We start from the raw sequence: 15960 nt of genomic DNA, 5'->3' as shown, positions 1-15960 counted from the left end.
CTTTACCAGCTGCCACCTTACTAGAAGGTGAGCTCGGAGAGGTCGAGGGGTTGTCCTGTCCACAGCTGTACCTCAAATGAGCCCCACAGATGTTCATGGATGAATATATGTTGAATGAGTTTCCCAAATTCAAAATTCAAATCTCTAGCTGGCAAGCTGATCTCAAAGGGGCTCCCCAAACCCTTTAAGGGCTAGGACAGTGCCCCCCAAATACACTACGGTGTACTGATGAACCCCACAGTGTCCACAGAGGGACAGTCAACCCCGTCCCGTCCTCTGACCCGGGGCCAAGCCCTGATGTGGGGCTGGGAACCCGGGGAGGGCTCAGGACTGTCATTGCCATTAAAGTCCCTCTAGGTTCAGGGTGTGCTTGTAAACCAGCACTCCCCCATACTGTCTCAAGGGCACAGGGAGCCAATATCTAAGGAAGGCCTGCAAATCCACAAGAAAAAGACAGACAGGCAAGCAATACCGAGAGGGTATGATGCGGCGATTGACTGACAAGGAAATCCAGAGGTTGACAAGCATCTGAGGAGATCCTGAAACTTAAGCATAATGCAAGAGATGCTCTCACTTTGCACTATCAGACAGGCAAATGTTAGAAAGCCAGAGCCTGACTGCCAGGAGTCGCAGAGCTTTGGGAGGCCTTTCTGGACGGTGGCACAGCCATCTCAGAGCCATCTGGGAGCTTTCAACTAATTATATATACACAAGCCCTATGAACTAGCAATTTTGCCCTGAAATACATACCCTCTGTGGGGGCAGAGCCCCAGAAAGTAGTTTCCAGGCTCTCGGCCTCACATAGACAGGTGCTGGCTCAGGTAGTAAATGGCCATCAACTGTGATTGCATGGCCATCAGCTGTGGCCGTCAGCTGTAACCAGTGAGCCATTGGCCACTAATATAACTGCTGTGGCTACGCTAGCAGAGAGGGGAAAGAGGGAGAAAAATGGGGGCTAGCAAGAAGGTGGCGGCTGGGCTGGCAAGCGTGGATGGTGGTTTGCGGACAGTGTGGATCCAGCCTCCAGTGAGAGTATAGTGCCGCCAGAGAGAATATAGTGGTATGACTCCCCTACCTATGGCTCCGTGGGTGTTCCTTTTTGGCCTCACCATATCCTGCGTTCTTGTATGGGGAGCGGGAGCTGAGACCCCGCTAGGCCTCCCTGCATGACAAATGGCGCAGCGAGCAGGGTCTCCCGCATGACACCCTCCCCTGAAAAAAAAAACTATGACAGGAGGTAAAGGGTCGGGGAGAGATTGGAGGCAATCAGAGTCCTTCACTGGGAGGTGGATGGGTAATGTGTGACGGGGATGCAGAGCCACGTGGAGGGAGCGCTGACTCAGTGGAATGGTAAGAAACACAATGAGCTCTAAAGGAAAAAGCCATTTGCACGAAAGAAATGATGACACAGAAAACACAGAGCAGGGCTGGCCCGGTGGCTCAGGAGGTTGGAACGCCGTAGGCCGCTGGTTCGGTTCCCACATGGGCCAGTGAGCTGCGCCCTCTACAGCTAAAATTGTGAACAACAGCGCTCTCTGGAGCTGGGCTGCCGTGAGCAGCCAGAGGTTGGTGTCCGGAGGTTGGCGTGAGCTGCTGTGTACTGCCTGGTGTGTGCTAGGCTGGTGTGGGCTGCTGTGGGCTATTGTGTGCCGCCATGAGTGGCCGGCAGCCAGCGTGAGTGGCCGGCAGCCAGCAAGAGCTGCTGTGAGTTGCTGTGAGTGGCTGACCGACGACCAGCGACCGACTACCTCAGCTGGGGGGAGCGCAAGGCTCATAATACCAGCATGGGCCAGGGAGCTGTGTCCTACGCAACTAGAATGAGAAACAACAGCTTGAACTGGAGTGGGGGAGGCGGAAGAAAGGGGGGAAAACAAAAGAAAAGAGCGTACAAAAACAGGCACAAGACCATCAGCACACTGCCTGGGGAGCAGGGTGATAAGAGTGGGGAATGAGGACCAAAGGGTTAAAACACAAAGGAGTGAGGTCCAAGAGCAGCAGGTACGCAGGGGAGGGGTCAGCGATGCTTCCTGGAGAAGATGACCTGGGTGCCCATGTTGAAAAAGAATGAAGAGCTAACCAGGTAGAATAAGGTGTGGGGTGTGTGTGTGGGGGGGATTGGGGGCCTCCAATGTTTATTGAGCACCTATTCTAGGTCAGGTGTCATTCTAGTCACTGGTTTACCCTGTGATGAAGACAGGTCTGCCCTGAAGAGTTTAAAACCTGGAGGTGGAGACAGACACTAAACAAATGCCCAGGAAAGTGCTGACTAGAATTAAACACAGGCTCTGAAGGTCAATTGGCTGCAGCTGTGAGTGTCTACAGTGGGGACTGATCCTGACCTGACGCAGGGAAGGGCTCCACGAGGAAGTGATACTGGATCTGAAGGAGGGGACCACTTGGTCTTGTGATGAAAGGGAGGAAAAGCATTCCAGGCGGAGGGCACAGACTCTGCAAAGGTCTCGAGGCAGGCAGGAGTAGGGAGAATTTAAGGCACTCCAATCTGACATGTGGACAGAGCACATACAGCGTAAGGAAGACCACAGTGCCAGATGAGACCACAGCACAGTGAAACTTGCAGGCTGCAGACTTCATCCCCAGGGGAGTGAAGAGACCAGAGAGCAGGGGCTGCTACTGCAGATGTGAGGAGATGGGCGAAGGGCCTGTTGCAGTGTCCAGTTAGAGATGGAGATGGAATACACCCGTGTATTCCCAATACACCCGAATACACCCAAAATACACCCGTGGTCTCCCAGGGGACAGAAACAATGAGCCCCAGTGTCCATACTTCTACTGTCCACTTCCCCTCCCATCCTCTGGCCTGGGACCAACACCATTGTGAAGCCATATTGCTGTCTCCCAGGCTTGAACTAGGGAGTGACCTGGGGATAGAAGCTGATCTAAGATGTAGAATAAGAGGGTTTGCTAATGGTGGTACTAATGGTGGTGGGAGGGCGAGGAAGGTGGTCAGGGACTTGCAGGTGGGAAAGAGCCAAGACTTGGGTGACCAGGCAGAGTCCATGTGAGTGTTCCAGGGACCTGAGGAGGGATGCATGGAGGTTGGAGGGGCAGATAATGGTGAAAATTTAAGTCAGACAGACTCGTGCTTGACCCTGAAAAAAACAACAGGGAGCTAGCACCACCCTAACTCCCCCGTCCTTGTGTCCTTGTACCTTGCATCCAAACCACCCCCAGCCCATCGCTTGGCCTCCTCTCTTTACCTCACCGATCTCTTCTTTCCTCTTTGGTCTCTGTCCTAGGCATAACTGCGCTGTGGGAAGGGTCTCCAGCTCAGGGAGCAGACTGGAAGGGACACATTGGGGTGATGGTGCCACCTCGTGGCAGGCACGAGAAATGCAGCCTCCCACTTCAGCCTCGTGTGAGGTGGGAGCAGGGGCCTTGGGCTGCACCCACAGAGGTTTCAGGTAGAGATCCTGTGAAGAGATGTCCTTCCCTGCTGGTGGTGATCAGGTTATCTGGAGGACCGGTCAGTTCTTAATGCTGTATTTTTCAGAGTGATGCTGATAAGCAAGCCCCTCTCCACCCCACCTACGGAACAGATGATGGGCGAAACTACTATAATTAGCCCTGCTCAAAAGCCTCCCACAGTCTCCAGGATTGGGTCGAAGGTCCTAAGACAGCATTAAGGAGTTGGCCCTGGCCTTAGGCACACCTCATTCTCATTAGTTTCAATCCCTCCTTCCTCCCTCCCACCTCCCCCAATCTGTGCACCCCCCTTTCCTTTGTACGGGTTGTTCTCTCTTTCTGGAGCACTCTCCCACTCCCTACTCGTTTTCAAAACTCCTAGTCTTCTTTCAGGTTTCAAATTCCCTAAGCCTCAGGAGGAGACCTTCCAACGCTTCCACATTAACTAGGCAAAGAGGGAAGGGAAGAGTGTTTCAGGCAATGGGAACAGCATGTGCAAAGGCCTAAGATGCCTTCAGGGAGATGCGAAGGGACCAGAGACCAGAGAGACTGACAGAACTGGCAGAGCTGAAGCAAAGGATATAATCAGATGTGTGTTTGGAAAGGCTCACACAAAGTTGCCAAGTGAGAAAGGCACTAAAGAGGCTCGGGTGGGCGTGGTGAGAACAGGCAGGAGCTACATAGGTGACAGGTGATGGGGGCTTGGACCCCTGAGTCCTACTTCTTGCTGGCTAGGTCCTGACTTGGGGCTTTACCTTCCCTGAGGGGGCCCTGACTTACTCCAGTGTGCTCCACACCAGCTCTGGCTGCCTACTGTGACACCCTCCCCACTTCTCATCCTCTGGTGTTAGGTCCCCAAGCACTGCCTGCCCCTCAGAGCCAGCACCTGTGCTTTGTGGGAGCTCCCACCACATTTTATTTTATTTTATTTTTTTCATTTCTTTTTATTCGTTTCAGGTGTACTAAACAATGCAATAGTTAAACATTTACACCCCTCACAAAGTGATAACCCCCCTCCCCCAATCTACTACCCCTCTGACATCGTATATAGCTGTTACAATTCCATTGACTCTATTCGCTATGTTGTACTCCACATCCTGTGACCAAATATAGATAGATAGATAGATAGATAGATAGATAGATAGATAGATAGATATTAAATTATAGTTGACATTCAGTATTATTCAGCTTCAGCTTCAGGTGTACACTGCAGTGGTCAGGCATCTACACCATCTTTGAAGCGGACTCCCTAATAAGACAAGTGCCCATTGGATACCCTACAAAATCTTTCCAATTTGTACTTCTTAATTCTTTCCCCCTTTTCACCCACTCCCTCAAACCCCCTCCCATCTGGCAACCATCAAAATGTCCTCTGTATCTATGAATTTGTTTCTGTTTTGTTTATTTTTTTTAATTTTGTTCCTTAAAATCCACTTATAAGTGAAGTCATATGACATTTGCCTTTCGCTGTCTGACTTCCTGAACTCAGCACAATGCTATCTAGGTCCATCCATGTTGTTACAGATGGCAACATTTCACTCTTTTTAATGCCTGAATAATATTCCATTGTATATATGCACCACCTCTTCTTTATCCATTCCTCCATTCAGGGACACGCTGGTTGCCTTCATATCTATCTAAGCTGCTTAGATATCCCTACATATTTTTAATGGTCACACATGGGTGTGGGACCAGCTCGTTCTACTCTCTGACCTTCCTACCAGCCTTGAGGTGGCTTCTTCTGTATGTCATTGGTTTTAGGGCTTTGATTCAGCAAGACTTCAGGCAATTCTCAATGATGGTTGTTTTGTAGTTCAGTTGTAATTTTGATGTGGTCATTACAGAAGGTAAGCACAGTGTTTACCTACTCTGCCATCTTGATGAGAAACATCTCAAATGTGTAATTTCTATTATATTATATATATTCTCTGTTTCATGCATTTGTAGCCCAGCTTTCTTAATGTGGTCCCACCACATTTTAGATGACAGGACGCTTGGGCTCAAAACTACAAAGTCAGTAGTGAATGGCAGAGATGGGATTTGAACCGTGTTCTGTCTATCTCCTCTACCATACTAGGTGGCCTAGCAGTTATAGGCAGGGCTCTGTCATTCGATGGCTGTGTGACTTTGGGTTGGTCACATTACCTTTCTCTGTCTCAGTGTCCTCTCTACAAAATGGGAGCAATCACAATAACTTGCTCTATGGGGTTAATGAAGAGTATACGGAATAAAATGTCCATAAGGGGCCCAGCAGAGCTCGAGGCACACAGTAGGTGCTCACATGAATATTGTCCCAGGAACTGAACATGCTCACTAAGGAAAGGTATTTCACACTCTTGAATCAGGGGGAGGACAAAGGGAGCTCCGGGAGGGCTGGGAACAGAGAAAGCAGAGAGACCATATCAGGGCAGGTTCACAGCTAAGTCATCCTGAGTTTCAAGCTCAGAGCAGGTGTCAAGAGCACCAGCTCTGAAGGGCCTTGAATGCCACCGAGGAGCCACCAAAAGTTCTGGAGTCAGAGAAGACACAGCCACTGCCCTAAACCCAGGGGTGGGATGCTTTCTCCTCCACAGGTGCCAACACTGGCCTTGGAGGCCCCAGGAAGCCTGGACAAAAGTGGGCACTGGCAACAGGGAGCACATACTCAGTCTTCAGAGAAGACCTGAGTCCAGGAAGCCCTTCCTAGTTCCCAGAACCTCCCCCATGTAATTCTGTGGCTGATCACAAGGTGGCGATACTGCACCACAAAAGTCCTGCCTTTCCTCCCATCCCGTCTTTCAGCCCAAACAATGCCTTCTACGTGCCTCTAAAAGCTCTAGGAAGAATCCTTGCAACATCTCTGTGAGGTAGTCTATTCATATTTCCAACTTCAAGGTGAAAATGAGGACTCCAAGAAGTCCAATACTACCCTTAAGATCATCCAACCAGGATTTGAACCCTGATCTGTGCATCTCCCAGTCTGGCTGCAGCAGCTACCTGTCCTAGTAGGATGGAAGTTTGTGGTTCTCTCTCCTGCCCCCATCAATGGGAAGTGCTGCCTTTGTTGAGCTAAGAGATTAATCTGCCCTGCGTGTAGAATATTAGACAGAACAAGAAGGACTTTCATTTTGGCTTTCTCTCTCTTAAGTTTAGCTCACTTACGTAGCTTTTGCACTGGGGGTGAGACGATGGGACAGTTTCCATCCCTAGGGTAGAGGGGAGCCGGGCTGAGATTAAGCACCTCCACTGTGCCAGGCACTAAGCCAGGCATTCATTCCTACATGAACTCAGCATACAGTAATGAAGCACCCACTGTGTGCTGGTCACAGGAGACACAGTCATCCCAAGCTTTCGGCACACAGCAGTAAATAAATATTTATATATATTTATTTTAGATATAAAGATATATTTTAAAAGTATATTTGTTTTAAATGAGCACTCAGCTTAATAAATATTTATTGAATGAATGACCTACCTTGAGCCTTAGGTACCCCTGAGTCATGCAGGTAGGTAGTGAGTTTGGACCTCTAGGACAAATCTAAGCTAGAGATGGAGGCTCAGGCATTGCTAGCATTTACGGGATGCCAGTGACGGAGTCAGAGAGACTGAGTAAACGATCAGCAAAGTGGGCCTGTTTGCCAGCCCATGATGTGGGGGTATGGAGAAGGGCTTGTGAAAGAGGTAGGAGACAAGAGGAACCAGACAAAAGCAGAATTCCCTGGAAACCTTATCAGTTCCAAGGGTCAACAGAGTCGAATGCTGCCTGAAGTGAACAGCAAAGATTATGAAACGCCACCAGATTTGGCCAGAGTGGGACTGTTGGTAACCGGAAGCTAGACGGCAGTGGGATGAGGAGGCTGGGGCAGTAGAGCCGAGGAGCGGCAGAGCCTGGCTGTAGGGGTATTGAGATTTTTCTCTTAAAAGGAAGGGAACACTACATCGTTTGTGGGCTGCTGGGAAGGAGCAATTAGACGGGAAGGGTTTGCGCTCCAGAGGAGCGAGAGGAAAAAGATGCACAAAAGCAGGAGGAAGTATTAGGGCGGGACCCAGAGCCCAGAGGAGGGCCGGCCCAGGCCTCTTCCGTCTCTTCCCTATCACCGAGCGCTGGGGCAGGGCTGGAGGCGAATTCAGACAAATAGGAGCCCAGGGACAGTGGGATCGCTAGCTGGATCTGGGGCACGCTGGGCACAACTAGGTATTGGCAGCTTTTTCTCCGCACCGTCCAGCGCACAAAGATCACCTTTCCCAGGCTCCACGCCCGCAGCTCGGATAGTGCAGGCCACGCCTGACCGCCGCTGATTGGCCCGCGGGAGCCATCTGACCGAGCTGGCCAATCAGAGGCGCTCTCTCAGGAATGCGGCCTTTAGTGTGGCCAGAGTGGAAGCCAGATCTGTGGCGGGTAGGTGGTGCGGGCCACGTGCGTACAGTCGCTCTCTGCGGCGGATTCCCAGGCAGGTTCCCGGTCAGGTTCCAGAGACCCGACTGCTACGACCCTTGTGTCCTTTTGCTAAATCCTGTTCTTCTCTTTCGCCAGTTAATGCGACACATACTGGGTGTGTTCATCCCAGTCCCTTCTGTCATGACTGGTCCAAAGTGGTGATTTGGAGGAAGACAGAACGAAGTTCAAGTAACTCGCTTATTATGTGACCTAGGACAGATGTTTAACATTGCTGAGCCTCAGGTTCCTCGTCTATAAAACGGAATTACTAAATACCAACCGTGGTGTTTTTGTGAGGATTGTAAAGCCCACAGTCCCTGGTACATGGTGAGCTCCCAAAGAACATTGGTTATATTTTTTATGATTGTTGACATTTCTACCCTTCAGGAACTCATAATTCTCATCTCACACCGCCTTGTGTTAAGGCTACTTTTTATTCCTATTGTTTTACTGGTGTGTAAACTGCTTGCCAACAGGGATGTGCCCCTATGCTTTTTCAGTCTTCTAACTCCACAATCCCCTTAGTCTGACAAGGGTAAATTTAAATTACAGAAACAGTAGTAGGATAGAGTATGCAAAATCATGGGATTTATAACATGGAAAATCTCAGCAGTTAGGTGGGGATATTTATAATGCAACATTGGTGTACTGAAAAACATCTTAGAAGGAGGCCACTTATCAGCTCTGTGAGCTCAGGCAGATCTTGACCTCTTTCAGCCTCATGAGAACAATAATCATGACTATAACAATCACAGGACTTACAAGGTGCCAGGCACTATTTGAAGGTCATTAATGTTAGATAGGACAAGGGTCTGAAGGTCTGGGTGGTTCTTTCTATTTGCTAAACGTTAAAATGTAGCATAGCATTTCGCAGAAGCAGCTGTAACCAGATGAGCTTCACTGGAACCCAAACCAATAAGTGTAGGCAACTGCAAAGAAGAACTCAAAATGTAATTCCAAATAGTGTATATAAGAAATGGCTAAGCCTCCCTTTAGAGAGCCGTGGATGTGAACCCGTCTCCGTTACTTGCTGCAAGTGAATAAAACTGCCTAACAACAACTGTCTCATTCTTGAATAGAACACCCCAAGTGGCAAAACCCTTGAGTTCAGTAATGCTAACTCTTAACAACCCCATTTTACAGAGAGGATACACAGGCACAGAGAGGTTTTGTAACTTGCCTGAGTTCACACAGCTGTTAAAGTGGCAGAGCTGGGGTTTCAAACCAGGTCTGTGGGTCCGAGTCTGTGTTCATAACTTCACAGTGTGCTGCCTCTCAGACACCACACAGGCAGCTGGCACACAGAACTATGGAGAGGGCTAGCACTAACAGGACGAGGTCTTCTGCATCCAGGCACCAAAGGAGGCCAGTGTGGCTGAATGGTGGAGAGGGAGGGGAACAGGGTAGATGATGAGCCTGGACTTGCAGTCAGGACCACGTCTTGCAAGGTGTTCTAGGCCACACTGAGGAACTGTTGTTAGCACGGAGAAGTGTGTGACTGGGTGTTGTGAGGGTATTTCTGACCCCTCATTGCCATAGGCTTGGGCTGTATAACGCAGCAGGAGCCAGTCTCTCACTATGGTTTAGCTTCAGTCCCTGCCCAGCCTGGAGATCCAAGGCCCCTCATAGCCCTAAGTCCCCTGGCTGCCCCAGGGCTCCCTCCCTGGGCAGAGCTGGAGATACCACCAATTTGAGCCCGCGCTCCCCACTCCTTTCTAGTTTCATCCTTTGCCTTAAGCTCATTAATACAGCTAATTAGACAGGCCTTCTAAAATCAATTCCATCCTCCCATTGGCTATCCTAGCCCTGCGCTTCCAGTTTTGATTTTGGATATGCCCTATTATTTAAAGCCTATGTAAGTCTCCTTGGGCTTATTGTCAACTATAGACACATCAACGGACTTTCCAAGCAAGGGGCCCAGGGTGTTTTTTGGGGTGGGGCAGGGCAGGGCTTCTGTTGACTATCAGCCCTGAGGTGGTCATCATCTCATGAGTCCTGTCTCGCCACTGATTCCTCTGGAAACCCCCTGGGGGGGTCTCCTCTATAGACTTCCTGGGATTTCTCATCATTGCTCCCACCCCCACCAAAGGCTTCAGGTCCCATCTCCTTTATGAGGATCCGTGAGGTACTCTCCCTCACCTGGTTCTTCCTCCATGTCTTCCAACCACATGTATGTTCAACCACTAACATGTGAGCCCCTGACATCCTTCAGGCTCTCCAAGCCTCACATGCCAAGACACCAGCAGCTGCCTTTCTCCAAAGCATTCTTGCCGGAAAAAAAAATGCTAACCCAAATCTAATCAAGCCTCTGGCTTAATGTGCTGTTCACAGGAAATGCAGGGGCAGAGGAGCAGGTTCAATGTCACCATGAGGAAACATCGGCCAACTGCAGAACATGGGGCCTTCTTAGGATAACTGGCTCAGTCACTTCAAAAGTCAAAAGTCATGGAAAACGTGAGGTGGGGACATTATAAGATACTGAAGAGATACAAGGACCAATGTCATATATGATCCTTGATTGGATTATATAGTTTAGAAAAATCATCTACCAAAGACATTTTGAGGAAATTGATTTTCTTTTCTGGGAGGGAGGGGATTTGAATATTGAAAGAGCATTAGATATTAGAGAATTATTATTGGATGGTGCTGTGGTTATGTAGGAGATTGTCCTCATGTTTTGGAGAAGTTTGCTGTGTTTAGGTGAGAAGTATCAGAATGTCAGTAATTCACTTTGAAATGGTCCAGAAATGAATCTCTTTATCTGTGAAGCAAATATGGCAAAGTAGGGGTGGACGGGTGGCTCAGTTGGTTAGAGCACCAGCGATTCCCACATGTGCGGTTTGATTCCCACGTGGGCCAGTGAGCTGCGCCCTCCGAAACTAGAATGAAGTCAATGAGCTGCCACTCAGCTCCTGGGTGGCCAGATGGCTCAATTGGCTGGAGTGTGTGCTCTCAACCACAAGGCTGCTAGTTGGACTCCCGCAAGGGATGGTGGGCTGCGCTCCTTGTAACTAACAACGGCAACTGGACCTGGAGCTGAGCTGCGCCCTCCACAACTAAGACTGAAAGGACAACAAGTTGACTTGGAAGGAGCTGAGGAGTCCTGGGAAAAAACACACTACTGTTCCCCAATAAAAAAAAAGTCCTGGAAATACACACTGTTCCCCAATAAAGTTCCCCTTCTCCAATAAAATCTTAAACATGAAATATGGCAAAGTATTAACATATGTTGAATCTAGGTGGTATCGGTTATATTAATATTTTTCTTTTTCTGTATGTTTGAAAAAGTCACAAAATATTAAAAAAAAACACAAAAACAAAAAAAACACACCCGAATGTATTTCCCACTCCTGCCCCAGCTGTGTTCCTTCTGTCTGCCCATCTCCATGGTTGATGCCTCCATCTAGCCACCTCAGCTGGAAATCTGGACCCCACTTGGACACTTCATACTCCCTCATGCTTGCATCCAGTTTCCAGATCCTGTTCATTCTACCTTCTGAAACCCCTCTTAGTCCGTCCTTTATCCCCATTTCCCTTGTCCAAGTCACAGCTGCCTCTACCCTTATGGCCCAAGCATCCTCCTAAGTCTCTCTGCTTCCACTCTCTTTGAAATGGTTCATTCATTTCAAAGAGAATGGTCCATTCTCGCCCTCCACATAGTTGCAGGGCCATCTTTCTCAGTGTTATATCTGGTCGTGGTATTCCCCATGCCAGCAGAATTAAACCCCAATGCTTCAAAGCCCTTCATAGTCTGCTGCTGATGACTTCTGAAAAATTTCCTCTCTTCATTTTAGCCACCTTCAACCACTTGGCTCCTTTATATCCTCTTTATATACTTTAAGAATATCTTCAAGACCTCCTGAAAGCTTGAGAATATTACAAATCTGCCGACAAAAATGTGTAGACATCAAGTCCAGGTACCAGCCAAACTCATTGCCAGGGGCAGACATGTGTGCTCATTTAGCTTGTCCTTATTTCTGCCCCCAAGCTGGCTTCATAGCTTGCCTTTGCCCCCACCCCAACTGTGTTGGCCAGGAGAGCTGCCACGGGTCATTCCAGCCTCAAGAAGTCACCCATAGGAGGTAGCCCTGCCCAACCTCCCCCCAGGACTGCACATTGTCCTGTGTATGTCCAGGGGTGGCTGGCACTGAGGCTTTGGAAATGTTGCCTGTGGTCACGGGCTCTGTGCTGTGGCTTCTTTCCTGCCTCTGCCAGCCTGGGTCCCTAGGCCATGACTTCACATGTACTCTCTCCAGCACTTTATCCCTTGACCCTGCATCTGGCACCCTTTGCCCTCCAGAACCCTGGAGGGGATCCAATCATGAGTGGAGGGTGCCCACCAGTTAGGCACCCCTGGGCTCAGGGCCCCAAGGTCACTCAGCTTCCTTGAGTCTACAGCCTCTCCCTTCCCTCTCACTTCCTACTTCTCCAAGAAAACAGAGGCACTGGATGGGACCTCCCTCAATTTCCTTCCTTTCCCAATTAAAACAGAGTTGAGGCCCCACCTTGCTTTTCCCTGCATGTCTCAAAAGATGAGGGGTTTCTCCTCTGTACCCAGGCCCATGACCCCATGACTCCATTCACACTCCCTGCACCTCCTTGACCTCAGTGACCTCTTGGTCCTGTACCTTCAACCTTCCCCTCTCAACTGGCTTCTTCCCAACAACACTTGAAATTCATTCAAGAATTTATTCATTCAAGCCAAAAATATTTATCAAGCATCTAGTCTGCACCAGGCCTCATTCTAGGCATTGGGAACATAACAGTGAACAAGTCCTGACCCCCTTGGTACTTTCATTCTAGAAAGATGGGGTTAGGGACAAAAAAAACCCCAGACAATCAAGACTGTGTGGCACTGGCATAAAGATAGGCCTATCAATCAATGGAATAGATCAAGAATTAAAAAATAAACCCATGTTTTTATGGTTAATTGATTTTTTTGACAAGGGTGCCAAGACCATTTAATGGGGAAAGACAGTCTTTTCAACAAATGGTCTGGAGAGTGCTGATACCCACATGTAAAAGAATGAAGTTGGACTCTACCTCACACCATAAATTAACTCAAAATGGATCAAAGTCCTAAATGTAAGAGCTAAACTATACAACTCTTAGGAGAAACATAGGAGTGATTTTTCATGACCTGGGGTCAGGCGATGGTTTCTTAGATATTTCTAAAAGCACAGCAACAAAAGAAAAAATAGATAAATTGGACTTCATTAAAATTAAAAACTTTCATATTTCAAAGGATACCATCAAGAAAGTGGAAAGACAACCTACAAAATGGGAGAAAATATTTGTAAATCTTATATCCAAAAAAGGACTTGTATCCAGAATACATGAAGAACCCTTACGATTCAACAACAACACAAGACAAACTGACCAATTTGTAAAATGGGCAAAGATTCTGAGTTGACATTTCTCCCAAGAAGATATACAAATGGCCAATAAACACAAGAAAAAGCACTCAACATCATTATTCATTAGGGAAATGAAAATTAAAACCATAATGAGGTACCGTTTCACACCCACTAGGATGGCTATACTCAAAAAGGCAGATAATAACAAGTGTTGGTGAGGATGTGGAGAAATTGGAACCCTCATACATTGTTGGTGGGAATATAAAATGGTGCAACCACTTTGGTACCAGTCCTCAAAGTCTCTCAAAAAGTTTAATATGGGGGATGGTGCGGTGGCTCAGGTGGTTGAAGCGCTGTGCTCCTAACACTGAGGTCACTGGTTCAATTCCCACAACTGGTGACCGACTGCCTCAGCCGGGGGAGCGCAAGGCTCATAATACCAGCATGGGCCAGGGAGCTGTGTCCTACACAACTAGACTGAGAAACAACCGGTTTGAACCCGAGTGGTGGGGGGAGGGGGTGGCGGAAGAAGGGGAAAAAAAAAGTTCAATAAGGAGTTACCACATGACCCAGCAATTCCACTCCTACCGGTAGGTAAATGCCCACAAGAAATGAAAATGTGCTCTTATGTACATGAATGTTCATAGCAACATTGTTTGTGATAGCCCCCAAATAGAAGCAACCCAAATATCCAACAACTGATGGACATCAACTGATAAAATGTGGTCAATCCGTACAATGGAATATTATTCAGCCATAAAAAGGAAGCAGTACTGATACATGCTATAACATAAATGGATCTGGAAAACGTAATGTTCAATAAAAGAAGCCAGAGATAAAAGACCACATATCGTATGATTCCATTTATATGACATGTCCAAAATAGGTAAATCTACAGAGTCAGAGAGTAGATTAGTGGTTGCCAGGGCCTATGGGGAGGAAGAGAATGGAGGTGTGACTGCCAATGGACAGGGTTTCTCTTTAGGGTGATGATGAAAAAGCTCTGGAATTAGAGAGCGGTAATCGTGGCACAACTTTGTAAGTATATTAAAAACCACTGGATTATACACTTTAAAAGAGTGAATTTTATAATATGTGGATTCTATCTCAGTAAAAAGAAAATAAAGAAATAAATAGGAAAAAAATCAGATAATTTCAGAAAATGGTAATTGCTATAAACCACTTCAACAAGAAGATGTGATAGAGGGATCTGGAAGTCAAAGGGCGTTTTTCAAAGTGAAGGAGGAGCCGGGTGGGCCTGTCTGAAGAGGGACATTTGAACTGATTGACAGAACAAGCCCTTGGGAAAGCTGGGAGGTGAGCCTGCCAGACAGAGGGAAGAGCAAACACAGGCCCTGAAATGGAATGATTTACACAAGACCAAGTCTGTTCTGCCTTTAGAAAAAGCCCTCCCTCCCTAGTCCCTCTTTGGCAAATGCTGTCTCCTGTTCTACATAGCCACACGTTTTTCAATCACAGTTTTTGCCTAAGGTCTTCACCTGGGGAATGTGAAGATTTTCCAGATTATTCTGAGCATGGCTGGAGTTAAGGGAACAAGTTCCCAGAACTTTAACTTCCATATGAAATCCGTGGTCTGCCCTAGAAAGCTCCTTTTTCCAGGTCTCCTTTCAGACAGTTTCCATCTCCCAAGAGAAAAGCCACGTGTCACCAAATGAATCTCCCTGACAGGACACCTCAGGAGAGGGTGCTGGGAGAGTTTCCCAAGGACTTACCTCACCAGTCTCAGGGGAGTAAGACTCTGGCATTGTCATTCTGTCCTAAATTAGAACTCTGCAGGGGAATGGTTGTCATGGGGACGCATGGTAACATGCTGGTTGTAACTGAGAAGTGGAGTCAGATATTTTCTGACTGACAGTCAGTTGGCTGAGGGATTTGATGATAGGGCATGGCTTTGCCATTTTAGACACATGGGGGACATTTTCTATAAATCAATAGAGCTGAAACTATAGTCCTGCAAGTTTTGATGAAGATGTATTTAAAGTGCACACAAATCAAAAATTCTATTATTTGTAACATATGACTTAAAAACAAAATTAGATGCTCACTTTCTGGGTTGTGGGTTATATACATACTATCTCAAAATTCTTTAAAGGGGCACTTGATCAGAAAATTAGAAGTCCATCTACTTCATTAAGCCCTTACGCTAGAGTCTCATCTCTGCCTTTGTCTTACCTGACTCCCTTTAGTATTTGTTGAGTGACTACTGGGTATAAATTCCATGCCACTCCACCACTTTCCAGAGCAGGACCTTTCACAGGCTCCTTTCTCAACTTTGGTTTTCATCTATAAAATAAGATAATATCCTCTCCTTGCAGGGAGACAATGAGTGGGTGAATGTAAAATGGTAACCCTTAGGCAGAAGGTGCAGCCACTCTCCTGGCCACAGGCTGCAGACCTCCCCCTTTCCATGATGCATTCCCCTCCCCGCCATAGCCCAGCGTTCTCTTATTTTTCCCTCTTCCCCTAGGAATCAATATGTTCAGAATGGTTGGTTGGAAGCTGAGAGTGAATCTAACAAAATCAGGCACCCAGAGAAGGCACAGGTTGGGGGTGGGGGAGGGAAGAATATGTTGGGTGGAGCCCGGTGGCATCCTGAAGGACATGTCCAGTAGGCAGCTGCTCTGGGCAGTGTCTAGTGCCAGGCCCTGCCCACATTCACATATTAATCTGCACAATCACCCTATTTGTGAGGCTGAGGGAGGGCAAGGGACTGCCTGATAAGTGGCCTGACTGTGATTCAAC

The sequence above is a fragment of the Rhinolophus sinicus genome, linkage group LG10 (assembly GCF_036562045.2).
Source record: "Rhinolophus sinicus isolate RSC01 linkage group LG10, ASM3656204v1, whole genome shotgun sequence".
In the NCBI taxonomy this organism is placed as follows: domain Eukaryota; kingdom Metazoa; phylum Chordata; class Mammalia; order Chiroptera; family Rhinolophidae; genus Rhinolophus; species Rhinolophus sinicus.
The sequence above is the reverse complement of the archived record's forward strand: the minus strand, read 5'-3'. Positions refer to the sequence as shown.